The sequence below is a fragment of the Arachis hypogaea genome, chromosome 11 (genome assembly GCF_003086295.3).
Source record: "Arachis hypogaea cultivar Tifrunner chromosome 11, arahy.Tifrunner.gnm2.J5K5, whole genome shotgun sequence".
In the NCBI taxonomy this organism is placed as follows: domain Eukaryota; kingdom Viridiplantae; phylum Streptophyta; class Magnoliopsida; order Fabales; family Fabaceae; genus Arachis; species Arachis hypogaea.
In genome coordinates this window covers 134,351,434-134,365,861 of record NC_092046.1, presented here as the reverse complement: position 1 = coordinate 134,365,861, position 14,428 = coordinate 134,351,434, and the positions used below count along the sequence as shown (strand labels likewise).

Sequence of the window (14,428 nt, the reverse complement as noted above, 5' to 3'; positions counted from 1 at the left end):
AGGGAGGTATAAGCCCAAAGGGACCAAGGAGGAAAAAAATAAACCAGGCCCAATTAGGCCATCTCTACATCTTCCCGCAAAGGGACAAACCTGTTATCTCTGTTCATCACGATAACAGTTTTCTCTGCCATAATCTCATCTAATTCAGAGCCCGAGAATTGCATTCTTTCTAGGTCAGGTGGTTTAAGGTGGGGTATAAACCCAATAGGTATTTCTAACACAAAAGTGTCTCCTGGGCCCATTATCTCATCAGTAACAGGTGAGCTGTCAAGGAAGGGGTTGTGATTACTATTATTAAGAAGCGGTTGGAGAAAGCCCCTTCCCACTTCAGTTGGAGTCATATTGTTCTTACCTCGGTAGTGCATAGCCCTTTCCTGATTGGATGCTTTGCTTGAGGTGGCCTGGTAAAAAGCATTTTGGGTTGCTTCAGGTTGCTCTTGATTTGGGCCTCGTTGGGTTGGGTCCGTTTTGGATTTTGGGCTATGCTCAAAGCTTTTGCCTTCCTCATATGGCTATTTGACACGAATTTGGGAGATCTTTCCTATAACGATCCACAATTTTGAAAATATAAATATAAATAAGTTATAATTCATTTCATGAATTGGAGTTTCTTATTTTAGAAATTATTTTATTTTAAGTAATTAAATTAATTTTATAACTATTTGAGTTTAATTAAATTCAGATTCTTATATATATTTTTATTATGATAAAATATTTACATAATTAAAACTATAATTTTATTAATTTATAAATAATAAAAATTATATATATATATTAATTTAAGTAATTGATATTTTTAATTTGAAAACAAAGTTTAGTTAATAATATTATTATCGAGTTCGATATTCGCAGATATGACTAAATATTGGTACTTCTTGGTGAACGTAGCTTTGCTAATATTTCACCGTATATCTTTTATTGTTATGTTGCTAATGTCATTTATATTAGTAACTCATATATATTATTACTTGTGTTTTAATATATCCAGCTTTCATAATTATCTGTTTAAGATATTTATAACTTGAATCACTGACTCAGCAGCTTGACTGCAACACCCAACCCCCTTAATGACACGTAGCCCACTATTTCACTATATAATCATCACTACCAGCCCTTAATTTCCCATTTTCATCACCAAAAGAAAGAAAATAATAGAGAGAGAATGTGAGTTTCCATCGAACTTGAGAGCTTCCAAGCTTGATTTCTTGAGATCTGTAATTCCAATAAAAAATCTAATCCGATAAAGGTGTTCGTATCTTCTTCCTCTTCATGTTGACATTGCTTTTGTTCGGTATAAGTTGATGGTGACACAGCTCTCCTTCCTCTTGAGTTTGGCCAATTGGAGTTTCTAGGAGGCACAAATGATTTCAGACATTTTCTTCTTCAGCCGATTGGTCAGAAAGCTTCTCCGGAACTTCTGTTGTTTTGATTTCGTACGAAGGTAGGTTTGGTAATTTTATAATAATTGAATGTGAATTTTATAAGTAAATGTTGTTTTGATTGATTATTATTGAGTTTGGTTGAGTTTTATGTTGAAATTTTGTTGAATTATTATTGTTGCTTGTGAATTGTGGTTCGGCCATGAAGAACAGTCCAGCTGAGGTTATTTTGGTGATTTTGGGGCTGTTGTGAATAAGGATTATTAATTGACATTGATGAGGTTTGATGACTGAGAGACTAAATAAAAAGTGGTGAAAGATCAGTAATAGTAAAGCTTAAAAAATGGACTTAAAACTCAAGTTGAAAACTTGAAGAATTTTAGAAATGAGATTCAGTCCTTTGGTAAAGTTAAAATCAGGAAAATAAAATTTATATTTGAAATTGAAATAGTAATTTAAAAAAAATTGGAAGTTAGTTTTGTAATTATAGACGTTTTAGGGTATTTTGGATAATAAATAAAGTACAGGAATAAAATGGATATTTTATAAAAGCACAGGGTTACTTTTATAAATATTAAGATATCTGAAGTTTCAAATATAATTTTATAAAAATTTTGAGTTAAAAATGAAGTATTTAAAAGTTTGGAGTTAAAACATAGATAATAAGAATTTAGAAATAAAAGTTTTATGAAGCTAGGTTTTTAAGAAAAGGTATACATATTATTTGTTTACCATTTAAATTATTCTATTTAAATTATTATTAATATTTTATTACGAATATTAATTAGTAAAGATATTATTAATATTATTATAAGTCAGAGAAGGGCAAATAGAGTGATTTAAAAGTTTTAGAGAATGCAGACTTAATTAAAGTACTTTATAATTCTTTTTCATAAGATACTTAGGGAAAGGTGAGAGAATAATGCGAAGATAAATTATATTATGGAATGATAAAAAAGAAAAGAAGAAGAAACAAAAGGAAAGGAAAGAAAAAAAAGGAAGAAAAATATTAAAGAACCTTTGCCACAGGAGAGCAGAGAGCAAATATTAAAAGAATCTAAAGAACCTCTGCCACAGGAGAGCAGAGAACAGAAAAGAAAAGAAAGAAAGAACGAAAATAAAAAGATATAAGCTCACAGAGATATTGTTTGGCACTGAGAACGAGCTGAGATGATTATTTACTTGCTGAAAACGAGCAGAGATATGGTGGTGAGTTCACCGAGATTTGCTTTCTAGAGATAAATCGGCCAATCCAGGAGATGGTCGCACCTATAAGACAGAGGTTGCTTACAGAGGTTATCGATACATACATTGGCTAGAGAGAGCCTCACTTGTAAGACCGAGGTTGCTTACAGAGATTATGTTTGCATACATCGGCTCAAGAGAGTCGCACATGTAAGACAGAGGTTGATTACAGAGGTTATGGCACTGAAAACTAAACTCAGACAAAGGTTGCTGAGTTACATTGGGAGCGGGTCGAAACCGACAGATAAGCTCATTACCTGCACTAGGGATAGACATGCATCATACTTGTTTACGCATATTTGTTTGTGAGTGTGTTTCTTGTGATTGTGGGTATGCTATATGATTGCCTGATTTCTGTGTCCTTCATTTGTTAAGTCTAAATGTATTATATTGCATGTTGCTGTTGGCTATGGTATTAAAATGCGTATAACTATACACCTCGACCCTACTAATAACTCCCTAGTTCTCACCCCTATTTCCACCCCCTTTCAGCTACAGGTGCGAAGGTTTAGTGCGGAGCTACAGGAGCATAGAAGATTATATTCACGAGTTGAGTTGTTAAAATTTATTTTCCCCTCGTCGTTTATTATTTTGGTTTTTTTAGAGGGGGTAGGACTTGTGATTGAGGTTCTTTGAATAAGTCTATGTATAAGAAAATAAAGTCTATAAAGTCTCATCTTTTTTTCTAAATTAAAGTTTCGGTTCGTATTCGCGAAGGCTCAATACTAAATAAAGATAGTATATAATAAAAAAGTTTAGAGGTAAGTAACGCCTGAACTCTTGGTACGATCATGAGGTGCTAATAATTTGGGTGTTACACTTCCACCTGTTCTTGCATGGGGCCTGCACATTACCGTTATTGCTGAGCCAATTGTTGTTGGGTTGATTCTGTACGTCCTCTATAGCGAGAACCTCGTACCTTGATTTCATTCCACTACCTCCTTCTGTCCTTTCTGACCTCCCTAGTGAGCACCTCCAGCTACGTTCCCTCCCTCACCATTAGCTTGTCTCCTTGTCATTTTCTACTTTTTAACCATCATCCAGGGCCCAAATATTGGAGTCCCTTGAATTACTATTTTACTCTTATCGTTTGGCCTCCCTATCCTCCTGTCTCTGGTGCCATTTTGGCTCTCCCCCTACGGGTTTGCCTGATTTCCCATATCTTGGTCTCTACTTGTACCTCCGACTGTTGCACTTTGTGCCTTCTCTACACATCTTTCAGTATGACCAAACTTTCTACATGTGAAGTAGATCATATACAGCCCTTCATATTCTATGTGATAGTTTTTCCATCCACTAGGTATTTGGAATGCAAAGTCTTATCCAGGTCCAGATCCACGTAGAGACGGGTGATTGGTGCGGTATTTATAACCCACAAACTAACCGGCAAGTGCACCGGGTCGTACCAAGTAATACCTCAGGTGAGTGACGGTCGATCCCACGAGGATTGAAGGATTAAGCAACAATAGTTAATTGATTTACTTAGTTAGGCAAACAGAAAATAGTGGTTGAGAATTCAAAGACATTAAACAATAGCAAGAATATTAAAGAAAGGCAAGTAAATAAGTTGGAAATAAAATATGAAGAGACAGTTAAGGCTTAAGAGTTATCTATTTTTCGGATTGACTTTTCTTATTAAATTATTTTAATCATGTAAGATTTAATTCATGGCAAACTATATGTGACTAGACCCTAATTCCTTAGACCTTCCTAGTCTCCTCTAAAATTCATCAACAGCCAATTCCTTGGTCAATTAATTCCAATTAGGGGGTGAAGTTCAATCCTAGTTATATGCCACAGAAATCCTAATTACCCAAATATAAAAGGATTATATGTCACGTATCCCGTTAAATTCAGATAAACTAGAAATTTAGGAGAACTTGTTTTCAAGCTGTTGTTCAAGTAAAGAGCTTTTCCAAGTTATACAAGAACTCAATTAGAAAGAGGGTCATACTTCCGTTCCACCCAAATTCATAAAATAAAGAACGAAAACAATTCTAGAAATATAAATCAAAACATGAATTAAAACAGAAAAATAATAAAATCAATCCATACAATAGACAGAGCTCCTAACCTTAACAGTGGATGTTTAGTTGCTCAGGGTAAAGGGAAAATAAGGATTCTGAAAAATGTAAATTGGAATGGAATGGAATAATGTTGGGATGGAATCCCCCTGTTGGAATCCCCTTTTATATCTAATCCTAATTAATTTAAAAATCTATCTTCTAAAACTAAAATAATATCTTTTCCTATTTTATAATAAAATTAAAGTTTAAATCAGAATTAATTAAAGCAATCAGCATGTCTTCAATTGATGGATGGGGACCACTTGCTTTGTAGGGTCCACGCGTAGCTTGGAGTAGGCATAACCATTCTTGTGTGAATCTCTCTTGAGTCTCTGCTATCCCCTGGCTCTAGTCTGTGTTTCTGGGCCGAAAATTGGGTCGAAACTCGGCCTGAAATCGCCCTCGGCGTTTTCTGCGAATTCTGCATGTTGCGCATGTCACGCGTACGCGTCAGTCATGCGTACACGTCGATGGTCTTTTTCGCGTGTCACGCGTATGCATTAGGTACGCGCACGCATCGCTGAGCAACTTCATTTTTCACGCGCACGCATCGCTCCTCGCTGGTCAGCTCCTTGGTTTCTTCTCTTTCTCTGCAGAAACTCCATCAAATCCATCTGAATGCTACCTAAAATAAATAAAATTGCACAAGACTCAAAGTAGCATCCGTAGTGGCTAAAAGATAATTAATTCTTGATTAAACTTAACAATTTAGATGCAAATTCACTAGGAAAAGATAGGAAAGATGCTCACGCATCACAACACCAAACTTGAATTGTTGCTTGTCCTCAAGCAACCAAACTAATATACGCTTAGAATGTGAATTTGCATGAGAATGAGAGTTTGATTAAGCTCATGTCTCTTCTTATAGTGGGGTTTACAACTGTAATCCTGAATAGTTTTGGCATCTCACTCTCCTTTGAATCAGAAGAATGTTACTGTTTTTCGGAATTAGAATCCGGATAATATTATGAATGCTCTGATCTTTTGTAACTTAATTTAACCCTTGCACACAGCAATTTTTCTTTTCTTTGGTGCTTTGCACCTTGAGCCTAGCCGTGACTTTAAATGTTTTGTCTCAAGTTTTACTTGACACAGAAACACTACAAGCACTTAACTGGGGAACTCTTTTGAAATTCTGATTTTTCTTTTAGTTCTTCCCAGACAGTGGTGCTCAAAGCCTTTGGCATACTCTGCTAATTACAATTGATCTCGACTCCAAATGTTTTGTCTCAATGATCACTTGACACAAGAACACCACAAGCATGTGACTAGGGAAACAACTCTTTGAGCTTTTAATCATGTCTGACCTCCCTAGTCATTGATGCTCAGAGCCTTGGACCTTGCTTTTATATCTCTTTTCTTTTTTTCTTTTTTTTTTCTTTTTTTGCTGTCTCTTTTGCTTCAAAGATTAAATTTTTGTTTATTTCAGAGAAGTCATAATAATTCTCTAAATTCCTGTTCTTTGTACATCAACATTCTTTGATTCAAATTTAAATATGCCCTGTTCATGTCATGCATTCAGAATCACAGAAAATACCACCACATTTAAGTGAATAAGACTACTCTTCAATATAAACTCAATTTCTCATGCAATACATTACTTCTTTTTCTTTTTCTTTTTAGATTCAAGTTCAGTGAGCGGTACATGAGACAAATAATAGAATGAAACTAATTCTAAGAACTGAAAGTACTAATGATCATGCAGGCAATCAAAGCAACAGAAAACAGAAAACAACAACATAAGAACGGAAGAGAAATAGAATGAAAGGAGCTCAACCACCTCAGTTATGCTAGTGGCCATCTAATTCCTCCATGAAGAACATTCATCTTCCTTTGGTGCTATTAAAATAAGCAGAAAAGCCATAAGCGAAGCGACACAACACCAAACTTAAAGGTTTACTTGTCCTCAAGCAAAGAAGAACTGAAAACAAAAATAATTAGTAAGATGAAAGACGAATAAAAGGAAAAAAAAAAGAACAGGCGAGAATTAGGATTGGGGGGTGGATGATTTGAAATCAGGCGCTGAGGGGTTTAATTTGGGCATCACAGGCGACGCGTACGCATAAGGCATGCGTACGCGTGGATCGCGAGAATTTCATATGATGCGTACGCGTCAAACACGCGTACGCGTGGATTTGGTTTGTGCGAATCGTGTAAAGGCGGCCGCGCGCACGCACAACTCTCTGCTCGTGTGGCCTGGAAATCAAAATTTTCAGATGACGCGTGCGCGTCATGCACGCGCACGCGTGGAAGGTCATTTGGGGAAAGGACGCGCACGCGTCAGGGACGCGTACGCGTGATCAACTTTGTGCCTCTAGCACACTTCCTGTCCCAATCCATTACAACTCTCTGCCCAAACACTTTTTACGCCGATTTTAATTATCCACGCGTGCGCGTGCTTGACGTGTCCGCGTGGAGTGCCAAAATCGCAAATGACGCGCACGCGTGACCATGTTTGGGCGCAAGGCACACTTCCTGCGCCACTCTCGTGCAACTCTCTGTAACTTTTATTATTTTTTCTCGCACCCACATATGATGCATACACGTCAGCGACGCTTGCGTGTCGTGTGCTCTTTTTTTTTGTCGCCTGAAGTGTTCGGTTCCTGTTATAAAATAGCTGCATGATCAGAAAAATAGTAAAAACTTAATAAAAATCAAATAAGTAATAAAACTACTACTACGAAAAATAACTAAGGATACGAAATTATCGGGTTGCCTCCCTACAAGCGCTTATTTACCGTCACTAGCTTGACGGTCAGCTCCTCTAAGGAGGAGGATCATAGGGGCTTAGCTCTTCACCCCTTACTTTGAACTTCTTTCCTGTGTCTCCATAAATTAGCTCAATATGGTCCAGAGAGAGGATTCTGTTTACTGTATAAATCCAAACTGGATTCCTAGTCAACACCACCTTCATTCCTGGGGAGAAACCTTCGGTGGAGATCTTTTTGTTTCTCCATCCCCTGGGTACTTTCTTCTTTTTGGGGACCTCCTCCTTGGTGGATGATGCATTCCCAACACCAAACTTAGGTTTGTTGTCGGAGGGATTTTATTAGTTGTCACTAAAGGAGGTTTGAGCTGCAATTTCTACTGTGCATCATCAGGGGGTTCTTGAAGGTTTGGATCAATAAGCTCAGTCTGCATGCACTTCTCTTCTTTACCTGCTGAATGTATATCTTTGAAGACATGAAAGACCAGCTGCTCATTATGCACTCTGAGCACTAATTCACCCACTTCTACATCAATTAGAGCTCTTCCAGTAGCTAGAAAAGGTCTTCTTAGGATTATAGAGGCATTCTCATCCTCCCATGTGTCAAAAATCACAAAATTGGCTGGGAGGAAGAACTTACCCACTTTGACTAAGATATTCTCCACTAATCCGTATGCAGGCTTCATAGATTTGTCTGCCATCTGTAATGCTATCCGTGTGGGTTGTGCCTCCTGGATTTGCAACTTCTTCATCACAGACAAGGGCATTAAATTGATGCTTGCCCCCAGGTCATATAATGCTTTCTCAAAGGTTGTGCTCCCAATGGTGCATGGAACTTGAAAGCTCCCTGGATCTGGCATCTTCTTTGGTAAGTTATTCTGAATGATGGCACTGCATTCTTTAGTCAGGACCACTGTCTCATCTCCCCTTAAAGGCTTCTTCTTTGACAACAGCTCCTTCATGAACTTGACATAGATAGGTGGTGCACGAAATTGCGATCATCAGCAATGGCGCCAAAGACTTGGTGCTCTCAAACGTGAATCACACTTTGTCACAACTTCGCACAACTAACCAGCAAGTGTACTGGGTCGTCCAAGTAATAAACCTTACATGAGTAAGGGTCGATCCCACGGAGATTGTCGGCTTGAAGCAAGCTATGGTCACGTTGTAAATCTCAGTCAGGCGGATTCAAATGGTTATGGTGAATTGATAATAAAAACATAATTAAGATATAAACTAGGATAGAGATACTTATGTAATTCATTAGTGAGAATTTCAGATAAGCATATAGAGATGCTTTCGTTCCTCCTGAACCTCTGCTTTCCTGCTGTCTTCATCCAATCATTCCTACTCCTTTCCATGGCAAGCTGTATGTTGGGCATCACCGTTGTCAATGGCTACATCCCGTCCTCTCTGTGAAAATGGTCCAATGCGCTGTCACTGCATGGCTAATCATCTGTCGGTTCTCGATCATACTGGAATAGGATTTACTATCCTTTTGCGTCTGTCACTACGCCCAGCACTCCTGAGTTTGAAGCTCGTCACAGCCATCCCTTCCCAGATCCTACTCGGAATATCACAGACAAGGTTTAGACTTTTTGGATCTCAGGAATGGCCATCCATGGGTTCTAACTTATACCACAAAGACTCTAATATCTCGGACTCGGTCCCCTGTATTAGATATCTAAGAGATACTCATTCTGTCTCGTCTTCATGTAGAACGGAAGTGGTTGTTAGGCACGCGTTCATAGGTGAGAATGGTGATGAGCGTCACATAATCATCACATTCATCATGTTCTTGGGTGCGAATGAATATCTTAGAATAGGAATAAGCTTGAATTGAATAGAAAAACAATAGTACTTTGCATTAATACTCAAGGAACAGTAGAGCTCCACACCTTAATCTATGGTGTGTAGAAACTCTACCGTTGAGAATACATAAGTGATAATGGAGTTCATTGGTCTCGGCCCCAGAGGGGGAACCGGAGTAACCAAGACTTCGAATACAATAATAAAAAGTCTTATTTATACTAAACTAGTTACTAGGGTTTACAGAAATAAGTAATTGATGCAGAAATCTACTTTCGGGCCCACTTGGTGTGTGTTTGGGCTGATCATTGAGCTTTACATGTATAGAGACTTCTCTTGGAGTTGAATGCCAGTTTGTAACCTATTTCTGGCGTTTAACTCCACTTTGCAACCTGTTTCTGGCGTTTAACTCCAGAATAGGGCAGGATGCTGGCGTTGAACGCCAGTTTGCGTCATCTAAACTCGGGCAAAGTATGGACTATTATATATTTATGGAAAGCCCTGGATGTCTACTTTCCAACGCAATTGATAGCGCACCATTTTGAGTTCTGAAGCTCCAGAAAATCTACTTTGAGTGCAGAGAGGTCAGAATCCAACAGCATCTGCAGTCCTTCTTCAGCTTCTGAATCTGATTTTTGCTCAAGTCCCTCAATTTCAGCCAGAAAATACCTAAAATCATAGAAAAACACACAAACTCATACTAAAGTCCAGAAATGTGATTTTTATTTAAAAACTAATAAAAATATATTAAAAACTAACTAAATCATACTAAAAACTATGTAAAAACAATGCCAAAAAGCGTATAAATTATCCGTTCATCACAACACCAAACTTAAATTGTTGCTTGTCCCCAAGAAACTGAAAATCAAGTAGGATAAAAAGAAGAGAATATACTATAAATTCCAAAATATCAATGAAACTTAGCTCCAATCAGATGAGCGGGACTAGTAGCTTTTTGCCTCTTGAATAGTTTTGGCATCTCACTTTATCCATTGAAGTTCAGAATGATTGGCATCTATAGGAACTTAGAATTCAGATAGTGTTATTGATTCTCCTAGTTCAGTATATTGATTCTTGAACACAGCTACTTTATGAGTCTTGGCCGCCCTAAGCACCTTGTTTTCCAGTATTACCACCGGATACATAAATGCCACAGACACATAACTGGGTGAACCTTTTCAGATTGTGACTCAGCTTTGCTAAAGTCCCCAGTTAGAGGTGTCCAGGGTTCTTAAGCACACTCTTTTTTTTGCTTTGGACCTTGACTTTAACCGCTCAGTCTCAAGTTTTCACTTGACACCTTCACGCCACAAGCACATGGTTAGGGACAGCTTGGTTTAGCCGCTTAGGCCAGGATTGTATTCCCTTAGGCCCTCCTATCCACTGATGCTCAAAGCCTTGGATCCTTTTTATTACCCTTGCCTTTTGGTTTTAAGGGCCATTGGCTTTTTGCTCTTGCCTTTTGGTTTAAAGAGCTTTTGGCTTTTTCTGCTTGCTTTTTCTTTCTCTTTCTCTTTTTTTTTTTCGCCTTTTTTTTTTCTTTTTTTTTTCGCAAGCTTTTGTATTCACTGCTTTTTCTTGCTTCAAGAATCATTTTTATGATTTTTCATATCATCAAATAACATTTCTCCTTTTTTCTTATTCTTCAAGAGCCAACATATTTAACATTCATAAACCACTATATCAAAAGACATATGCACTGTTCAAGCATTCATTCAGAAAACAAAAAGTATTGTCACCACATCAAAATAATTAAACTAGTTTCAAGGATGAATTTGAAATCATGTACTTCTTGTTCTTTTGTAATTAAAACATTTTTCATTTAAGAGAGGTGATGGATTCATAGGACATTCATAGCTTCAAGACATAGACACTTAGACACTAGTGATCATGTAATAAGACACAAACATAAATAAACATAAAGCATAGTAAACGAAAAATAGAGAAATAAGAACAAGGAGATTAAGGAACGGGTCCACCTTAGTGAGGGTGGCATCTTCCTCTTCTTGAAGAACCAATGGTGCTCTTGAGCTCCTCTATGTCTCTTCCTTGTCTTTGTTGCTCCTCCCTCATAGCTCTTTGATCTTCTCTAATCTCATGGAGGATGATGGAGTGCTCTTGGTGCTCCATCCTTAGTTGTCCCATATTGGAACTTAATTCTCTTAGGGAAGTGTTGATTTGCTCCCAATAGTTCTGTGGAGGAAAGTGCATCCCTTGAGCCATTAGTGGTTATGGAAAAACAAAAAAGCAATGCTTTTTCCACACCAAACTTAAAAGATTTGCTCGTCCTCGAGCAAAAGAAGAAAGAAAGTAGTAGAAGAAGAAGAAAATGGAGGAGATGGAGGGAGATATGGGAATTCGGCTAAGGGGGTGTGATGTGTGAAAAGGAAGGAGTGATGGTTTGAATTTGAGTGGGTGGGTATAGGTGAATTGTATGATGGTTTTGGAAGAGGTATGGAGGTGATTGGTGAAGGGTATTTGGGGAAGAGAGTTATGAAAAGGTGTGAAGAGGAGAGAAGAAGTGGTGGGGATCCTGTGGGGTCCACAGATCCTGTGGGGATCCTGTGGGGTCCACATCCGAGGGGAAAAAGTATCAGGCTTAGAGGTATGGATGGTCCCCACTAAGGCTTGCCTACTGCTTTGTTACCAGAACCAAGATCGATTGAATCTTTTACCAGTGCCCATGCTCCTACTCCTTTGGCTGGCACTTAACATCCCTGCTCCAATTAGGCGTGTAAAATGCCCTTGCTGTGCAATCCTAGCGTTTAACGCCAGACTGCTACTTGTTTCTGGCGTTAAACGCCCAAATGTAGCCTGTTTCTGGCATTTAACGCCAGGTAGATGCTTATTTCTGGCGTTAAACGCCAGCTTGGTGCTTGTTTCTGGCGTTAAACGCCAGACAGATGCTTGTTTCTGGCGTTTAAACGCCAGAATGCTCCTCCTCCAGGGTGTGCTATTTTTAATGCTATTTTTTATTTTGTTTTTGATTTTTCAGTAGTTTTTGTGACTCTACATGATCATCAACCTAATAAAACATGAAATAAAAATAAAAATAAAATTAAATATAATTAAATAACATTGGGTTGCCTCCCAACAAGCGCTTCTTTAATGTCAATAGCTTGACAGTGAGCTCTCATGGAGCCTCACAGGTAATCAGAGCAAGGTTGGAACCTCCCAACACCAAACTTAGAGTTTGACTGTGGGGGCTTTGGTTGACTCTGTAGTGAGAGAAGCTTTTCATGCTTCCTCTCCATGGTTACAGAAGGAGATCCTTGAATCTTAAACACAAGGTTGTCCTCATTCAGTTGAAGGACCAACTCTCCTCTGTCCACATCAATCACAGCTCTTGCTGTGGCTAGGAAGGGTCTTCCAAGGATGATGGAATCATCCTCATCCTTCCCAGTGTCTAGGATTATGAAATCAGCAGGGATGTAAAGGCCTTCAACCTTTACTAACACGTCCTCTACTTGTCCATAAGCCTGTTTTCTTGAGTTGTCTGCCATCTCTAATGAGATTCTGGCAGCTTGCACCTCAAAGATCCCAAGTTTCTCCATTACAGAGAGAGGCATTAAGTTTATGCCTGACCCCAGGTCACACAGAGCCTTCTCAAAGGTCATGGTGCCTATGGTACAGGGTATTAAGAATTTACCAGGATCCTGTTTCTTTTGAGGTAGAGTTTGCTGATCCAAGGCATTTAGTTCCTTGATGAGCAATGGAGTTCATCCTCCCAAGTCTCATTGCCAAATAATTTGGCATTCAGCTTCATGATTGCTCCTAAATATTGAGCAACTTGCTCTTCAGCAATGTCTTCATCTTCTTCAGAAGATGAATAGTCATCAAAGCTCATGAATGGTAAAAGGAGGTTCAATGGAATCTCTATGGTCTCTAGATGAGCCTCAGATTCCTTTGGTTCCTCAAAGAAAAACTCCTTATAGGTCAATGGACGTCCCAGGAGGTCTTCCTCACTAGGATTCACGTCCTTCTCTTCCTCTCTAGGTTTGGCCACACCAAGTAAGGTTATGGCCTTGCACTCTCTTTTTGAATTCTCTTCTGTATTGCTTGGGAGAGTACTAGGAGGAGTTTCAGTGACTCTTTTACTTAGCTGGCCCACTTGTGCCTCCAAATTTCTAACGGAGGACCTTGTTTTATTCATGAAACTCAGAGTGGCCTTAGATAGATCAGAGACTATATTTGCTAAGCTAGATAGATTCTGCTCAGAATTTTCTGTCTGTTGCTGAGTGGATGATGGAAAAGGCTTGCTATTGCTAAACCTGTTTCTTCCACCATTATTAAAGCCTTGTTGAGGCTTTTGTTGATCCTTCCATGAGAAATTTGGATGATTTCTCCATGAGGGATTATAGGTGTTTCCATAGGGTTCACCCATGTAATTTACCTCTGCTATTGCAGGGTTCTCAGGATCATAAGCTTCTTCTTCAGAAGAGGCCTCTTTAGTACTGTTGGATGATTCCTTCAATCCATTCAGACTCTGAGAGATCATATTGACTTGCTGAGTCAATATTTTATTCTGAGCCAATATGGCATTCAGAGTATCAACTTCAAGAACTCCCTTCCTTTGAGGCGTCCCATTATTCATAGGATTCCTTTCAGAAGTGTACATGAACTGGTTATTTGCAGCCATGTCAATGAGTTCTTGAGCTTCTGCAGGCGTTTTCTTTAGGTGAATAGATCTACCTACAGAATGGTCCAATGACATCTTAGATAATTCAGACAAACCATCATAGAATATATCCAGAATGGTCTATTCTGAAAGCATGTCAGAAGGACACTTTTTGGTCAGTTCCTTGTATCTCTCCCAAGCTTCATAGAGGGATTCACCTTCCTTCTGTTTGAAGGTTTGAACATCCACTCTAAGCTTGCTAAGCTTTTGAGGAGGAAAGAACTTGGCTAAGAAAGCCGTGACCAGCTTATCCCAAGAGTTCAGGCTATCCTTAGGTTGAGAGTCCAACCATATTCTAGCTCTATCTCTTACAGCAAACGGGAAAAGCATAAGCCTGTAGACCTCGGGATCAACCCCATTGGTCTTAACAGTATCACAGATATGCAAGAATTCAGTTAAGAACTGAAAATGATCTTCTTATGGAAGTCCATGAAACTTGCAGTTCTGTTGCATCAGAGAAACTAATTGAGGCTTTAGCTCAAAATTGTTTACTCCAATGGCAGGGATTGAGATGCTTCTTCCATGTAAATTGGAATTTGGTGCA

The 14,428-nt window shown here is 38.6% G+C and overlaps 1 non-coding gene across 1 annotated transcript; it reads left to right on the top strand.

Moving 5' to 3' along the window:
• The first annotated feature begins 13,974 nt into the window (after positions 1-13,974).
• LOC112724717 (small nucleolar RNA R71) lies at positions 13,975-14,082 on the top strand. The gene has a single exon (XR_003163866.1). It is a non-coding gene; the product is annotated as a small nucleolar RNA R71 (small nucleolar RNA).
• Positions 14,083-14,428: the final 346 nt, after the last annotated feature.